Source organism: Ursus americanus, chromosome 20 (genome assembly GCF_024610735.1).
Source record: "Ursus americanus isolate L20-20 chromosome 20, mUrsAme1.1.p, whole genome shotgun sequence".
Classification (NCBI taxonomy): Eukaryota; Metazoa; Chordata; class Mammalia; order Carnivora; family Ursidae; genus Ursus; species Ursus americanus.
The window spans coordinates 19259210-19276734 of NC_142146.1; the positions used below are offsets into that span (position 1 = coordinate 19259210).

The 17525-nt window shown below is 41.5% G+C and overlaps 1 long non-coding RNA gene across 1 annotated transcript; it reads right to left on the minus strand.

The window, feature by feature from the left end:
* Positions 1 to 3840: 3840 nt before the first annotated feature.
* LOC148108381 (uncharacterized) lies at positions 3841 to 4569 on the minus strand. The gene is made up of 3 exons (XR_015727948.1): positions 4464 to 4569; positions 4137 to 4212; positions 3841 to 3990 (listed from the first exon to the last, which is right to left on the minus strand). It is a non-coding gene; the product is annotated as an uncharacterized LOC148108381 (long non-coding RNA).
* Between the last annotated feature and the right edge of the window lie 12956 nt (positions 4570 to 17525).

Genomic DNA, 17525 nt, shown 5'->3' on the forward strand with positions numbered 1-17525 from the left:
ATTATGACCTGAGCCAAAGGCAGATGCTTAACTGACTGAGCCACCCAGGCTCCCCACAAGGCTATTCTTTCTGGCCACCTGCCCCTGTGCCTTTTCCCAAATTCTTCTTTCCAGTGTGGTTATTTAATCTGTTCCCATCCAATCCCTCCGGACACTTCAAAGTTGGCCCCAAATCCACCGAAGTCCTAGTATCTTTCTCACCTGACTCCAGCCTTCTCAAGTCTCTACATGGCTGAATGAGCTCCCTCGGAATCTAGGGTCTATGATCTAGCTCACAATTCCCTTCAGCTTGAGACACTAAGCTGGCTGAGGACAGTAGTGCAGGTATGGAAAGCACAGTATCATGAAAAAACAAGATCTTTCCTATTTCAAGCGCTGGCCTTCTCAGTTGGATAATCCTGAGCAATGCGTCTAACCCATCTGGACATTCATTTTCTCATCCGGAAGATGAAAAGCCACACAGCTCTAATTCTCTGCCTTAGATTTTTTAAACACTGCAGTGTTCAGCAGCCTCAAACACGTGGCCGGTGGAGACAGAGCCTATGAATAGGTAAATGCATATGCAGATCGAGTACCAAAAACAAAAACCCCACCGCGCCTTACGGGCCCTGCGGGTCACAAGCACCAGTTCCACTTCGCCTTCATTTCTCTTTTCAGCCATGCCTAAGCTGTGCAGGCCGTATGTGTCCTACATAAGTAGCAGTACTAATTTTGAGCTGTTCACTTACAGTTTTAAAAACGTTCAGTTGACAATCATTTTTAGGTCACAATTTTAAAAAGACAACGACACGGAGCCATCTATGCCTGGTCAACAGGGCAAGCAATCAAGTTTTTTTTTTTGTTTTCCTCACTAAAGATTTTATTAAGAGAGAGAACGTGAGAGAGAAAGCACCAGAGGGAGAAAGGTCAGAGGGAGAAGCAGACATGGGGCTCAATTCTGGGACTCTGGGATCATGACCTGAGCCAAAGGCAGACAGCTGACTGAGCCACCCAGGTGCCCAGCAATCAAGTTTTCCTAGAGAAACCATAAACCACCTTCTTCTTGCTCTACTACCCTATCAGAGGTTCTCAGACTGATCTAGCAAGTCAGAATAGGGCTGTACAGGACACGTATGAAATCTTAACTACTTTCCTAATACTAGGGCAGCACTTGCCTTTCCTCACGCTCTTGGGTATACCGCGGTTTTCTGGAACCTGGTATAAGGGACATCGCAACAGCTTGAAGGCAGAAGCAGACAGGCAGATCCAGCTACCTTTTACTAAGCCGGACACTAAAACTTACAAAAGTGTAGAGAAAAGGTTATGCTTCTCATTATGTTTGCTTTGGGAAAATCCTTTTTCATAAATGTTATTTATGTTAACTTAATAAGCTTATTCTAAAATGAAGCAGGAAGCAAATTTCTCTTCTTAGTTTCTAATACAGTACATATCTATAGCCATACCCCACATATAAAAGAGCTTTGAGGTCCTCTGTGACTGAAGAGTATGAAAGAGTCAGACTAAGACATCTGGGAACTGCTTCTCTAGATCAATACTGGTATGAAATAAGTATTTGGCCAATAGAAGAAATAAGTTTAACTCTGAATTCTAAGACATATGAAAAATACACTCACAACAGATTAAGATTTTATCTTTTATTGATATCCAGAACCCTGAGCATTTTTTCCAAAGAATGCCGGTAAGGCTCACACAATCCAATCACCTCAGCTTGCAAAACCAACCCCACACTGTGCTCCGGAGCGTGAGCTGAGCTGGAGAAAGGAATAGGGAGGGAACGAAGTTCACACTGTATCTGCCTCATGAGGTCAGCTCAGGGAGGGCGCCCCTGCACACGTCCTTTGCAACACCATGTATATTACCATGGCAAGGATGTCCTAACAAAATAACACCTACTGGGTGACTTAAGAGATTTAATTCTCACAGTTCTGGAGGCTAGAATAGCAAGGTGTTAGCAGTTCTGGCTTTCCCCTGAGGCCCCTCCCCTTGGCTGTAAGTAGCTTTCTTGGGTGTTCTCACAGGGCCTTCACCTGGTCCTAGAGCGTCCCTAGGAGCTAGTAAGAACACCAAAGCTTACTGGATTAGCCTCCCACCCTATTGGTCTCATTTAATCCCGTCTTTAAAGGCCTATCTCCAAATACTGTCACCTGGGTTAGGGCACACCCATGTGACCTCACTTCACCTTAACTGCCTCTTTAAAAGCCCGGTCCCCAAATATGGTCCCATTTTGAGGTACTGAAGGATTGGGACTTCAATATATTAGTTTTGGAGGAACACAATTATGCCCATAACACCATGGTGAGAAAATAATGTTCTTCTACTTGGTGACTATGAAAAGCTTACACCCTATTCCCTACCAGCTCGTCTTTCTAAGGGTACACAAGAAGCCCTTTGAAGTCACATGGCTCAAGTTCTTCATTTTGCTAAACTCGGGTACAGAGAGGGCAAGTAACCTATCTAAGGTCACACAGCACATTATTCACATAAGGAAGTGATGCTTTAGATTTTTAAATATCTTATTTTCAATGTTCAGAGAGTATTATTTAGAGAAAGCTTCAGTGATTTTAAGAAAACATTTGAGGACTGCTTACCGTTATTTCCTTTGTAAAGAACTCTTTCTGTTCAATTATCATGCCCCAGTAGATCTATTATGTGTAGAGAATAAAGGATGGGGGGGGGCCCATGGGTTTGTTAGTTTCTTACACTTGCGTTTGCCTACGTTGAGGCAGATCCATGTTCAAACAATCCTTGCCAAGTGTTTGAAATCAAATCCTTTAATCACAGAAACAAAAATGGAATATAAAAGAAACCTTCTGCCTTATGACCTTCTGCTATGTTGAAGAGCAGAGGCCAAGCTTACAACTCCCTAAAGTTCTGCTAACTGGGTTAAGAGCTAAAACAAGGCTAAATGAAGGTGAAAGACCACTGGCTGGGAAGGCAGAACAGCCCAGACACACAAGGTTTGTTCCTAGACTTCACAGTATCAACAGCCAGGACCCCTCAGGTGTCTTCAATAATTGAGACTTGCTTCTCCAATAAGGCACAGCTGAGGAGATGCTGTCTGACCCCGTGAGGCACCACTCTCCCTGCCTTGGGCCCAGTTCTTGGGAAACCATTACTATGACATGAGCATAGCATAAGGTTTCTGCAACGTTACAGAGTTTCGTAAGAGAACTTGCCTTGTTTTAGTAAACTAAAGCAGGGGCCGGGCAAACTACAAACTAACCCCAAATCTAGCTTTTGAGCGGAACATGAAAACAAAACCATGTAACAAAACAAAACACAATAAGCAAAGTAAAATTTCAGGACACAGGAGAATATCAACATCAAATTTCAGTGTCTGCACTCATTCACTCATATATGGTCTAAAACGGCTTCCCTTCTACGATGGCAGGATTGAGTAAGGGAAATCATAAGGCCCACAGAGCCAAAAATATTTACTATCTGGTCCCTTTACAGAAGTTTGCAAACATCGACTCTAAACTTTCGAGCCCTCCCACCCCCAGCACCGAATATATAAAGCTCATGTTTCAGAGTTTGTTATCTTTGCATATTTCACCCTGGGAAAATTTTATGACTTAGCAGACGGATATCAGTTGAGTTTAGGATTTTGTAGGACCTGGTAAACCCCCCAAAATTTAGATTTCTACATCTTTTTTAGAACAGCCAAAATATCACAATTTGAAACCAAAATCCTCTCAAGTGAGAAAATGCTGTTTTGTTTCCCTTCCAAGTGAGAACAGTCACAGGACGCCTGCAGTCATTTTAATGTTAAACTGTTTATTGTAACTACATGGGAGTTGTGAGGAAAACTCAGTTCATGTTTTATCACAAAGCTCTAACACAAAACGCGTCCCCCCCAGTATCCGTCCTCCCTTTATCCGTGGCAACTCCCTTCCCCACCTTCAACAGACTCAACGCTGTTTAACCCACGTTGCTCTAGGAGACACTTCAACATAGAACAGCACATCAATTCTTTCCTCTGAGCTTTTCCTGGCAAGAAATGATTACCATGGATCAAAGTGATTAATCAAAATAAATACTCCAGAAGCCAGATAAGGCGGATTACAAAGGGAATTATGGAACGGAGCTTCTAATAAGAGTATTAAGGAGTTCAAAAGGAGTAAATCTGAACATACCTCTCCTCTGTAGATCCTGAGAACAGTTCTACATGAAAAGGACGGGTGACCGTCACTTCATGGTAATATTCAGATTCTGTAAAAACAGATACTTCGAGTTAGTAGTCTTAAACAACAATGCAGAAAAAAAGTAGGTTTTAAAGATTTATTTATTTGAGAGAGAGAGAAAGAGCACAAGCAGGGCAGAGGGAGAGGGAAAAGCAGACTCCCCGAGCCCTGGGATCATGACATGAGCCAAAGGCAGATGCCTAATGACTGAGCCACCCAGGCGCCCCCCAAAAAAGTGGATTTGATTATTCCAAGCCTCTGCCTGCTTCTTCACAATACCTCCTTTTCCGTTTATCCTTGTCATGATGAGAAGAAACCACCAAGCCGCTTTGCTCAATCTCAAACCAAGCCGGACTCTCTCCCCTGAAGCCATGAACGCCAAGAGAGGAAAGCTGACGAGGGTGCATGCGCCGGCCTGTGCTGCGCTTTATGTTAACTGGGCTCAGGTGTAACTAAGGCACTTCGGTGTGCAAAAGAACTCACACGGGTGATAAGTGTTCTAATGGTGCAGCCACATCTAGAATGGTCCTTTGACCCCATAGCAAATTGAAAGTAGATCGCATAAACGTTCATCTGTGACCCAGACCCATGAAAATTTAAAAAAGCAAAAGAGAGACATGTTGTGATCTTCCTGGTTTCTTCATTTTTCACACAATAGTATTAGTCTGAGGGCCTAGGGAGAAATACCTCTAATTCCTGCCTCACCCATTTCGGGAAACATCACAATAGCTTTTGACCCTAGCTTTTCCTCAAAAAATGAAGGCTTAGGTTCTAAATTGTCTTTTATTCAGAGAATATAATTTGGTCTTAATTTCCTTCTGGTAGAGAAGCCAAATAACTTGTCTCCAAGATTCCCTTCGATGGTGGCTTAATAACCACATCGGATATTCCTGAAGTCCAATAACACCGATCCCAAGAGAAGGAACTGGGGTTGCCAGATTTAACAAATCATACTCAAGGACTCCCCAATGAAATGTTCAGATTTGTTGTTTCAGGTAAACAACAAATAGATTCGTATATCCCAAATAGTGCGTGGAAACCACGTGCACGAAAAATGTACTCATTGTTTATCTGAAATTCTAACTTAACGGGGTGTCCTTTATTTTTCTGACAATCCCAGGAGCAACTTTAATTGAAAATGTTTCTTGGTGGACACACAGGGGGGAAAAAGCTTGGTGACTGTGCTGTGCCTCACCCTGGAAGGTGGAAGCCGACGAAAGCTTTGGAACACACCAAAACATCCTGAATCCTCAGTTCTCCAGTTGGCGAAATGGGAGGTGTGATAAATTAAATATTGCGTGGGCCTGCGACGAGAAGGTATTAAAACTAACGATAGTTCAATAGATAGAAGACAAACTGCAACATCCTTGATTTTTTAACTTCCTTAAATTGCTTGGGTATATATCTTACTGAGTATCATAATTAATTTATAATACTTATCATGTACATGTGAATTAAGTGACCAAAAACTGGGTGCTTTAACTTCCACTCTTGGCATCATCGTGAACTCTCAGGTACGGCTCAGCCACTAAATAATGAGAAGGCATTTCCTCTTCAGCTTTGGTGCATTTTATCTACCAAATAAATCAGTTTAAAACTCAACTTGACACTCTCCCACCCCATCATTTCAATGTGGAAAAAAAGGAAAGAGATTCAACCCAACTAATCCAATTGCTTTTTCAAGATACAGACCCCTTAAGTGTCGCCTCAGACTATGTCTGACCTCTTGAACTCACAGAGGGGAAATTAAGGCAGGAAAACCTAGCAGTTCAAATGGCAGCAGCTTCAAGATTTGGTAAGATTTAATCTCTGAGGTTCCCTAAGGCAAATAAGGTGGAGCAAAATAACCGGAGAGTAACATATTGAAGAATCGCTTATTTTTAAAAACTGAAAATGGCCCCAAACACTGAGCCTTGAAGAGGAAAGATGTTACAGAAGTTCAAGGTTATCATATTAAGTTACCAAAGCCTAATGACATAGACAGGCAACTCATCAGGGAGAGGTGAGTTGAGTACAAGAAAACAAAGAAAAACTTAGATAACCGGGTACAAGGAATCTTTTGCTCGGATAACTGTACCAACCTCAGGGACATCATGGTGGACATAATACCTTAGTTACCTCACAGTGATTTTCATTGCATCGTGGATCAGGAAGTATTTCTATTTCTTAATATTGTTGATTGGCTGGAGCAAACCAAAAAGGGATCAGTTCCCCTGGAGTCATCCTCTGAATGTTCACCCCAGGAAGCTTCACCATGAAGTTAAAGCCTCTCTATGTAATCCCCTGAGCATGCCATGCTGGTCTACAATTTGGTTTCTTTTTAGGAAGGCCCTGGAAACTTATGTGTTAATATTCACACCTGGAAAATTCTACTGCCAAGGCATTTGAAATAATCCATGGTGACCAAGTTACAAATACTGCGTATGAGCAAAATAAAGAGTCTCAAAATAGTGTACACATTCAAGAATCACTTGGCGGGACTTACTACGAGTGCAGATTACCAGTCTCCACCACAGAGATTCAGATATGGTAGGTCTAAATTTTTCTAGGCTCTGTTTCATTTTTTATAACACATAAAATGTATTGATCACATACTATAAGCAACGTAATCTGCCAACCCTCTCAAAAGTTTACCATCATTCGAGCATTTTATTTTTCAGAGCAGACCTATAGGGAACAAGTATTAATTCTGCTTTAAAAAAGAGAAAGCTGAGATTCAAAAAGACCACAGAATATACTCAAAGCCACATAGCTTGTATATACAGAAGTCAAGGCCACAAACAGGTAAATTCATTCATTCATTCATTCATTCACGGAATCATTCATTCATTTATTATTTCTCTCACTTGCTTTCTAACTACTTTTCTCCCAGACTCCTCCACTTCGTCACCCTGGGCTACCTACTAGACATACACTTGCCCCAGGGCCTTTGCTCTTTCCCTTCTCAATGCCTGGAGCATTCTTACCCATTCTGTCTTCCCTCGCTCTTCACTTCCTCCACTCTGATCAATCTCCTTCTCAATGAGACCTTCCATGATCATATTATGCAAATTACAATACCCCCCTCCCTGGCAGCACCCTGTCCTCCTTCCTTGTCTTCCCCATCCTTTTGAAAGATGTTCAATGGATAAAGTGAAGACACTTCTTCCAGACCTTCTGTGTAGCACACTCTTCACTCTGAATGATTTACGTGTGTCTGTCTCTTCCACTAGGATGGTAGTTCTCAAACCTTAGCAGCATCAGAATCACCACAAGGCCTTTTTAAAATGTGGTTTCCTCACTTCACCCCCCAGAGATCTGATGGAAGTGATGATAATAGCAGCAGTCAGCAGGCCATCTCGAACAGCCTTGCCCTAAGGCACTGGTTCTCACCTAGGATGAGTCTGCTCCCACCCCCACCCCCACCCCCAGCCGGGGACAGTTCACACCGTCTGGTGACAGTTCTTATTATCAATACTAGGGTGGATAGCTACTCAGCATCTCTTGTGCTAAAAATCCTACACTTCTCAGGACAGCCCTGCAACAAAGAGTTTCCCAGCCCAAACGTCAACAGCGCTGAGGCTGAGAAACCCTGCCCTTCAAGAGTGCTTCTCAAACACTTACACCGGGTCAACACCTAGAGGGCTTGTTAGCATTTGTATTGTTAGGCTGCAACCTCAAAGTGTCTGATTTGTTAGGTATTCAAGTGTAATGCCAGAAACTGTACATTTCTAAGTACCCAAGTAAAGGAGATGCTGTTGGTTCAGGGCCTATGGTTGGAGAACAATTTAGTAGAATGAACACTCCATGAAACAGGGACCTTGGTCTCTACTCAAGCCAGGAACAGAGCATGGCATACTACGGTCACTCACGTTTCTAATTTTTTAATAAGATATCCACACTTCCCAACCCCCAACAAGGTGCTTCTGCTACCAGTGATCCTCATAATGCACCCTGAGAAACCAGAGTTGTTTTTCTTTGTTGCTGTTTTGGCCACAACTTTGGGACGCCATCTACTCCTATGGACTCCTCAGCTCGTTTACTACCAACCAAAGAAGTCTGATGAAGTTCAGGTGTTTGTCTGTGGGCCAGGAGAATGCTTGGATTGCATCCCCACAATGAGATCCCTACAAAAGAAAGAAATCGTCACACCCAAGTCTCTGAACTTTCTATCTATTTATGATGGAACTACATGGTCCTACAACTACCTGTCAAGCAATTCCCATTTTCAAAAAATTAGGCCAGAAAATTCTCTCTCTCTCTCTCTTTCTCTCTCTCACACACACACACACACACAAACACACACCTAGGTCTTAAATCTGATGCTTGAATGAGGTCCCTAGCATTTGACCTCACACAATGGGACTTGGTGTGTCTTCTTGAATATGCTTGCACTTCCATAACCACATCTACAGCAGTTGTTCCGAGATGGTATCTTCCAGGTGCTGTCAATGACCTCTCCTTACATCATTTTCTGGGGGAATATTCAATCCAGGTCCTTTTATCCTGTGCCCAAGGCCAAAAATGAAGCAGGTGATCTCCATAACTCAAAAATGTCTGATATCTTAGCCTCAATTGCCCTGGTTAAGACAGGCATTTAATGAAGAACTGGTGAATGGGAAGTTTAATGTCTAGAGTCAAGACACTCCATCTTAAAAATCTCTTTTTACTTACGTGGAATCATCAGCCAGGTTATTGATCTGCATTTACTGACGGGACTTGCTATTGTTTGCAGATGTGACCATCTCAGCTGGTGTCTGCAGGCTATTACTTTGGCAGTTCAGCTTGCCGTCCTGAAAAGCCAAAGCGCTCCCTACTGAGTGGAGAAAGCTGAAGCATTCACGATGGCTCCAGAATCCACCTCATGTCCGAGAGCGAGAGACTGTTTCATTGATCGTCCTCATCTTACAACAAGGAGAATCCAACCAGAAATAATCAAAAGCTTAAAAAATGAACACAGTTCATGCTTTATTTAAAAAACAGCACTACTGAGTTATAATTTACATGCTATGGAATTCAGCGTTCAATGCAACGATTTTTGGTAAATGTGCAGAGCTGTGCACTTTTCATCACTATCTAATTTTAGACCATTTCCAAAGAGAAACCTCGAGCCCATGTGCAGTTACCCACTGGCACCCCCTGCCAGAGCCAGTCAACTCCTAATCTACTCGCTGTCTCCACAGATTTGCCTTTTATGGGAATGCTACATAAATGGAATCATGCAGTATGTGATCTTTTGTGTCTGGCTTCTTGCATTTAGCATATTGTTTTGGAAGTTCATCCATGCTGTAGCATAGAGCAGTATTTCATTCCTTTTTATTGCCAAACAGTGTTCATCGTATAGATGTATTACGATTTGTTTATCCATTCACCAGTTGATGGACAGTTGTTTTGTTTTGTCTATTACGAATAATGCTCTACGAACATTGGCACACAAGGCTTTTGTAAACATATTTTCATTTCACTTGGGTAGATTCCTAGAAGTAGAATTTCTGGGTCATATGGTAAATCTATGCTTAACATTTTTTTTAAATGCCAGACTGTTTTCCAAAGTGGCTGTACTATATTAAAATCCCACCAGCAATGGAGGAGGGTTCCAGTTTTTCCGTATCCTGTCCAATATTTGCCATTGCCTATTTTTTTATTATAGCCATATACACAGTTCCCTCTAAATGTTCAAATAAGAGTGATTTCAAATTTGTACCATGAATATAAAACTACAGCTGGCATTCATTGAGGGCGTACTCTGTGTAATGTCTTTTAAATGTATTACTGTTAGCCCTGGAGCACCTGGGTGGCTCAGTGGGTTAAGCGTCTGCCTCTGAGTTCAGGTCATGATCTCAGGGTCCTGGGACGGAGCCCCATATCATGGGGCGACTCTCTCAGCGGGGAGTCTGCTTGTCTCTCTGCCCCTCCCCCGCTCATACTCTCTCAAATAAATAAAATCTTAAAAAATATATAAATTAATATATTACTGTTAGCCCGTCATCAGTGTAATATCACCCATAATTTACAAGTGAAGAAATAAAGCTCAGAGAGTTTAAACATGAGCCCAAGGAATCCTAGCAAGCAGGTGGCAGTCTGAATACAACACAGGATGTGTGTGACAACACCTAAATACGACAGCGATTCATACAAAAGCCAAGTCTTATTTGAAATATAAGCATGGGCTTTATCTTGCTAATCATGGCCAGAACACTTCTGTCACTATCATTAAAAAGAGGAATCAATAAACAATAAAATCAGCTCTTCCTAATAACTACAGATGTTCCTTCGAAGGAACAATCCTGAAGTTCTGGAGTAGAATTTTTACCTTAAAATATTCTCTTCCATCATCAAATCGCAAAGTTATAGTCTTGCTTCTGATTTCACCAGCAAGATATTTACGACAATCAAAACTCAAATGAAACATACTTCATAGCAATGAAAGTGCTGAACGGTTCTTATTAACTGTACTGAATCCTCTGCCACTATCTAAAGATATGAATTCTGACAAAACTGCTATTCATGTGTGAGTGCTCAGAAGACATTTATTGCTGGTTTCTGGAGTCCCATCTGTGACTGAAAAATATTGATGTTTCCTCTGACTCACATTCCATTACAAAGAGGCTGTTGATAGAATGGTGATGGCCAAAGTCACTGGGTGGACCTGCTCTAGCTCAAAATCTATAATTCACTCTTTTCTAGCCACACCTCTTGGTCTACCCAGTCCCCTACCACCAGTCATGACTCTAAGTGATCCCTTCATCAGCATTTGAAAGGTCATCCTGCTCTCCGGATACCTGGTTCTTCTCTGCCTTGGCGATGCTCTGAACAATGACCAGAAATGTTCAACATTTCAGACTGGGTACCTTTATTCCCTTTGGATCCATTATTTCACCTGTTTGATCCCGATGGTTTGTTAATGAATACCTGTTTCCCCACTTGGTTTTAGAATATCTGGTGATGAAAATCGTTGTTACTACTCAAAGTATGGTCCACAGACTGGTAGCATCAACATCCCCCAGGAACTTGTTAGAAATGCAGGATTTCAAGCCTCTTTCCTAACCTACAGATTAGAATCTGCATTGTAACAATCTCCTCCAATGATTCCTATGTGCTAGATCATTAACTCAGGCTAGTATAGACTCCCAGGTCTAACCCACAGAGCCAGAACCTCACAAAACCCAGCTGAAAATGTGCCCCTACCATGAGTAACAACAGGGTATCTTTATCATTCAGAAAACACTCCTTCTTTGTTTCTTCCCTCTGCCTCCAAGCAGAGTAAAGCTATGCTCTTTAAACAATCACAAAAATCTCTTGACTCTGTTACACTGTAAGGAAGAGTGCACTTCTGTCCATATTCATCTGCTTCCTCTCCCTGGAGGAGTGTTAGAGAGCCTCATCCTGTTGAACCCAGATCCGCCCGCATGGCCAACGAAATGTAAGGGAAGGTGATATGTGTCCTTTCTAAGCAGAAGTTTTAAGTCAGTTAATGTCTTGTCTCTCTCTTTCTGCACTATCACAAGACTGGCTCAGATGGTGGAGACTGTCACCTGAGTCCAGAGAGAGGATGACGTGGAGCAGAACCAAAGGTGACGTACGGAGGGCAAGCAGAGCTGGTTGAAAGCCATAGGGATTTGGGGTCCATTTGTTACAGCACACATTAGCATAAGTTGACTGATGGACCTTGAATCACTATCGTTTCTATCTTTCTCAATTAAAGAAAAAATTGGGGGAGAAAAAACAGACCTTAGAGAGGAATCTTATTTACAGGTGAATTTACATCTGAATTCTCTAGAACTTGGGTTATCCCATTCTCCTCTGCCAACTCTGCCAATATTTTTTTTTATTTATCATTTTTCTCATTTCCAGATCCCTCCCAGTCTGCATAAAAATTTTTATTTCTTTACAACAGGGATCAGCAATGTATTCAAATGTCCAGATTGTAAACATTTTGGCCTCTCTCTCACAACTACTCCCCTCCACCATGGCAGCATGAAAGCACGGTGAGACTATTACAAATGCATGAGTATGGCTGTGTTCCAATAAAATCTTCCTGGCCCCAAGGTTCAACACTTAGGGTTTATTCTTAACTTGTCCCCTCTTTTAACCCCTCTAACTAAGCCAGGCATTAAGTTCTCACAAAACCACAGAAATTTCACCTGAAAGGTTAGCTCCACCCTATAATTTTATACATAAAGAAATTGCTACCCCAGCCAATTAAAAAGTCATGTCTAGAAACATAAACAGAACTCTAGCTAAAGTTATGCAGGCTTAAGTATTGAGGAATAAATGCACTGATGTCTTCAATTTACTTTGAAATGCATAAAAAAAGATAGATTAATGAATGAGAAAATGAATGAGTAAAGGTATGGATAGCTAGATATGTGACAAAGCAAAAACAGTAAAATGTTCATTGTAAAATACGGATGTTGGATGCATAGATATTCACTGTAAAATTCTTTTAACCTTCCCTGTATATTTGAATTTTTTTATAATAAAATGTTTGAGGGGAGGCAAACTAAATACAGAATTTCAAGCCTCATTCCTAACCTGTTGATCAGAATCTGCATTGTAATAATCTCCCCCAGGTGATTCCTATGTGCTAGACTGCTTAAAGTCGACAAGTGTTAAGTATAATCCACTGATTTGTGAAATATAATTCTACTTTATAAATATCCCATGGAAACCTATCAAGCAGAATTTGGGAAACGGATCTATGTAAGGCCCTAAGACAACAGCTCGAACACTTTCATGTTCATTCGATAAATAATTTTGAACCCCTGCTATATGCTAGGCACTGGGACACTATAGTAAAAGGACAGATGTGGAACTTTGCTCTAACAGGAGACAAATAGCCAACCCTTGCTGGTTTTGAAATTCTCTAACACCTTTTGTCTACTATCCATTAGGCTCTGAGTGTTTACCATGTTATATTTGAGCCTCCTTTCTCATGGGCATTGAAAGCTCCTTGAGACACAGGGATCCATGCACTGACCTTAGTACCTTACACATGGTACCTGAAAAAAGCCTGATGCCATGTTTGTTCATCAATGAGGGCCCTGTATACACTGTATATACATACTGCATATGCTAAGGCATATACCTGCCAAGGTGAGGATGTATCTTTATTTACATGAAAGGCAGGTCTCTACCAACATGCTTCCAGCAGTTGTTCAATGGTTGAAGGCAAATGCCTCTACCCCTCTAAGTGAAAGTAGAATCAATGAATTCTTGCCTTTTCATAGACTACACAGAGGCAGCTATAAAGAGTATGGTTGTATGACAATGTACGTCCATCTTCATTATTCATAGAGTCCATATTTGGGAATTTGCCTACTTGCTAAAATTTATTTGTAATTGTAACCCCCAAATCAATACTTATGGCACTTCTGTGGTCATTGTGAATATGGCCAAAATTTGAGACACCATATGCACAACATTATTTGATGTCACACACGCAACATTCTGCCTTCCTGTTTCACCTCCCATACAGTAAACAAATATACTTTTCATGGTCTTTTTAGTGCCATGATTTTCACATTCTGTGTGCTTTTGGTTGATTTTGCTCTTGAAAATGGCTCCCAAGCCCAGTGTTAAGTACTGTCTAATGGTCCTAAGTACAAAAAGGTTACAAAGAGTCTCGCAGAGAAAATACACATATTAGATGAGCTTCGTTCAGGCATGAGTTATAGTGCTGTTGGCCATGAGTTCAATGTTAATTAATCAACAATATATATTTAAGAAGCTGTCTTTAAACAGAAGCACATGTAACACAAGGTTATGCATTTAATTAGCTGATGAAAATGTTGTGACCATAGACCAGGAACCTAATCCTATACTTCTCCTAGGGGCAACTGTTCAGTATTCACTAATTCAGGATTTGAGGTGTTTTTATAGACCATAACTACCATGAACAATGAGAATTAACTAGACATCAAAACAACTTTATACATTACCAGAACTCACGACCAGCAGCTTCTTAAGAGCCATTACTAAGCTCTGCCATAGGGACCACCTCTCTGTCTTCATCAACGAAAAGATGAAGTGTGTAGACAAGAACACTAATTATGGGAGGATATAAGCAGAATGAAGAAGACATAACGAGGCAAAAAGGCTCAATGCGTGCCTGTCCAGAGTGAAGAGTAAGGAGAAATCACATAGTCAACAGCAAATAAATTATTTCTTGTGCTTTGGGTGGTCATAATGTGTAGACTAGTATACTTGGATACAAACACAATTTATGATGATCTTAAAGGTCACACTGAAGCCTGATTTTTTTTTTAATAACTCTCTAGGACACTCTGAAGTAAAAGACAATCAATCATGGAAACAGATGGGATATAGAATGTGCTGCTGTGTTGCAATTAGTAAAGGGGGATATGGATAAAGCAAAACTCATTATGCTGAAAAGCAGAAACCCTGCAAATAGCAAGAGACCCTGTGGTCGACCACAGCTGTAAACTGAAGGGCAAATGAACCATTTGTGAGGCAGAGCCAAGACCAAAAATGACAGATATGCCCAGGTCATTTGCAGATGCTTAGCCCAAACTAGGAAAATTAGTAAGTAGTACTCAAACTGAGAACACAGTAGGCTTGACGATGTTCTATTCATGGGCAAACAGCAGTCAACTGTCCTTATAAAGAACAATTTTTTTAAAAGGGTATTGGATTTGATGGGTTAAAGAACCATAGCCCAAAAAGGTAGAGATGTGTTGATACTCTATATTTGTAGGCCAAACCCACAATCCTAAAGCTTTGTAGATGGCTCCAAAATTTTCTTCGACTTTGTCAGGGCCAAGGAGCCCATCTGTGGTATAAGTGGCTATGAGATACCCTGCTTCATCTGCATACAGGCCAGTTCTGTATGCCAAGGTTGATATACTGCCTTGGTGCCCAACTGCGGTCCACAGAGCAGCAGCAGGATGTCACCTGGGGGCTTGTTGGAAATGCAGACTGTCCAGCTCCAACCTAGAAGTACTGAATCAGCAGAGCTTGCATTTTAAAAGAACCTCCAGGTGAATCGCACTTTAAAGCTGGAACAATAGCTCACAACTAGGGTGACCCATCATCCGGGACCTGGCGTAAATACTGACAGTCCCATGCTGTGGGAAACCCCTCAGGCTCAAGCCAACCTGGACAATTGGTCCCAAGACCACAATCAAAGGGGGTTCTCGGCAGAGACTTAAGACTCACAGCCACTTGGAGATCACTATACCCTGAAATAATTTCCCAGGCTTTATTTCGGGGGTACCTTTGCTTTTGTGTGGTCCCCACATAAAGAATGCAGAACAAGGAGGGAAGGATTCATATAAAAGGCTATGACTTTGAAAAATGTAATAACCCGGATGTAATAATCCAAAGAATTCAATTTGAAACTGAGCAGAAAGAGACCAGGAGACATGCTCTAGGTGCCTAGAGCCATTCTATAGGATTGCTGACATCATCACCAGGCCTTTCAAAGCTAGGGTCAGCTGCTCTCCTGCAATGGTTCTCAAACTTTATGTCAGAATCACCCCCAGGGCTTGTAAACAGACAGCTGGGGCCCACCCTCTGGCCATCTGATTAAGGAAATCTGGGGAGGGGCATTAACATTTTGCCTTCCTAACATGTTCCCCAGTAAGGCACATGGTGACTTACTGGGCTCGTACTTAGTGAACCATGGTTCTAAAGGGTCCCAGCTTCTCCATTCTGGGAGAAACAGCTACTTCTATTCCATGCCCTGTTCACCAAACAAAACAAAACCCCAACAACAAAGCAATGTAACATTCTGCTACTCAAAGTGTGGTTCCCGGCCAGCAGCCTCCAAATCAAACGGAAGCGTTTTAGAAATGCAGAATCTCAGTCCCCACCGCAGATCTGCTGAGTCAGGATCCATATTTTACCAAGATCTCCTAGTGATTTGTTTGCACAATAAATTTGGAGAAGCACTGGTAGAGGGACTTTTAAGAGGTTGTTAAATCTGCATCTTATATATAAATACAACTGTTTAATGTCCTCTGAGCCTGGATTCTATGCCCTTCTTTTCCTTTTATTTTTTTAATTTTTTTTAAATTTCAACCATAGAAAAAAAAGTTTGTGTTCTCACAACTACATAGATTCATTGGTGGGAAGGGCTAAAACAGCTCACCTTCAACACCAAGAACAGAAAATTCCATTGCTGATCGTGAAGGAACACGTACACTGGCTCAAGCAACAGAAGGTCCTTCTCATCTCTCCAGGGAGGCAACCACTCAGGGGAAGACACCATAGCCCACTAAGGAAATCTGGACACAGTCAGTGCCCATAGGCAGACCTAGAAATCCCTGCTCTTTGCAAAAGTTTCTGTCCCTCCCGAAGGAGGGGCAGCATTTCTTGGCTGTGGCTCAGGGGAAGGTTTGATTCCCATCTGAATAGCTTACTAAAAAACAGCATGTTCCCGCCTGCAGATAGGCAATGCTGCTGTGACATTTTCTACCTCCACTTCACTTTTGCCAGCAACCCAAGGCCACATACCCTATAATTTCTTCTTTGGATTCCCTGCACTAGATACCAATCCTCCTAGAATTAAAATATATATAGTGCTCATGCATGCTCTCTATCTCTCTCTCTCTCAAATAAATAGATCTTTAAAAAAATAGTTAATAGCTAGTATTTACAAAGCACATGTTATGTTCAAGATATTATCTTAAATACTTAACATCTATTACCTTATTCACTCCACAAAACAACCCAAGAAGTGATTAGTCCCATTTTACAGATTAGGGAATTTGAGACACAGAGTAGCTAATTAACTTGCCCAAAGTCACCCAGCAGGCAGATCCCAGAGCCAGCACAGAAATAAAAATAAATAAATAAAAGACAGAGAATCATTTTTGTCTTATTTTTCCTTTCCATAAGATTCTAGCTTTTTAAAAATTATAATAATGGAAAGAATGTTGCATGCAAGAGAAACTTGACTGCATCAGACAGAATATGTCTTTTAGGGAAGCCTGGGTGGTACAGTCGGTTAAGCTTCTGACTCTTGGTTTCGGCTCAAGCTGTGATCTCAGGGTTGTGGGATCGAGCTCCGAGTTGGGCTCTATGCTCAGCAAAGAGTCTACTTAAGACCCTCTCTCCTTCTGCCCCTCCTCCCTGCTCTCTCTCTCTCTCTCTCTCAAATAAATAAATAAATAAATAAATTTGAAGGAGAGAGAGATAAGCAAGCAGGGGAGTAGTAGAGGAAGAGGGACAAATAACCTCTGAGCCCCACACGAGGCTCGATCTCACAACCCCGAGATCACGACCTGAACCCAAATCAAGAGTCAGTTGTTTAACCGACCGAGCCACCATATTATTAAAAATAAATAAATAAAGCTTTAAAAATTTTTTTTAAGTGTCTTTTGACCTACGTGCATGTCT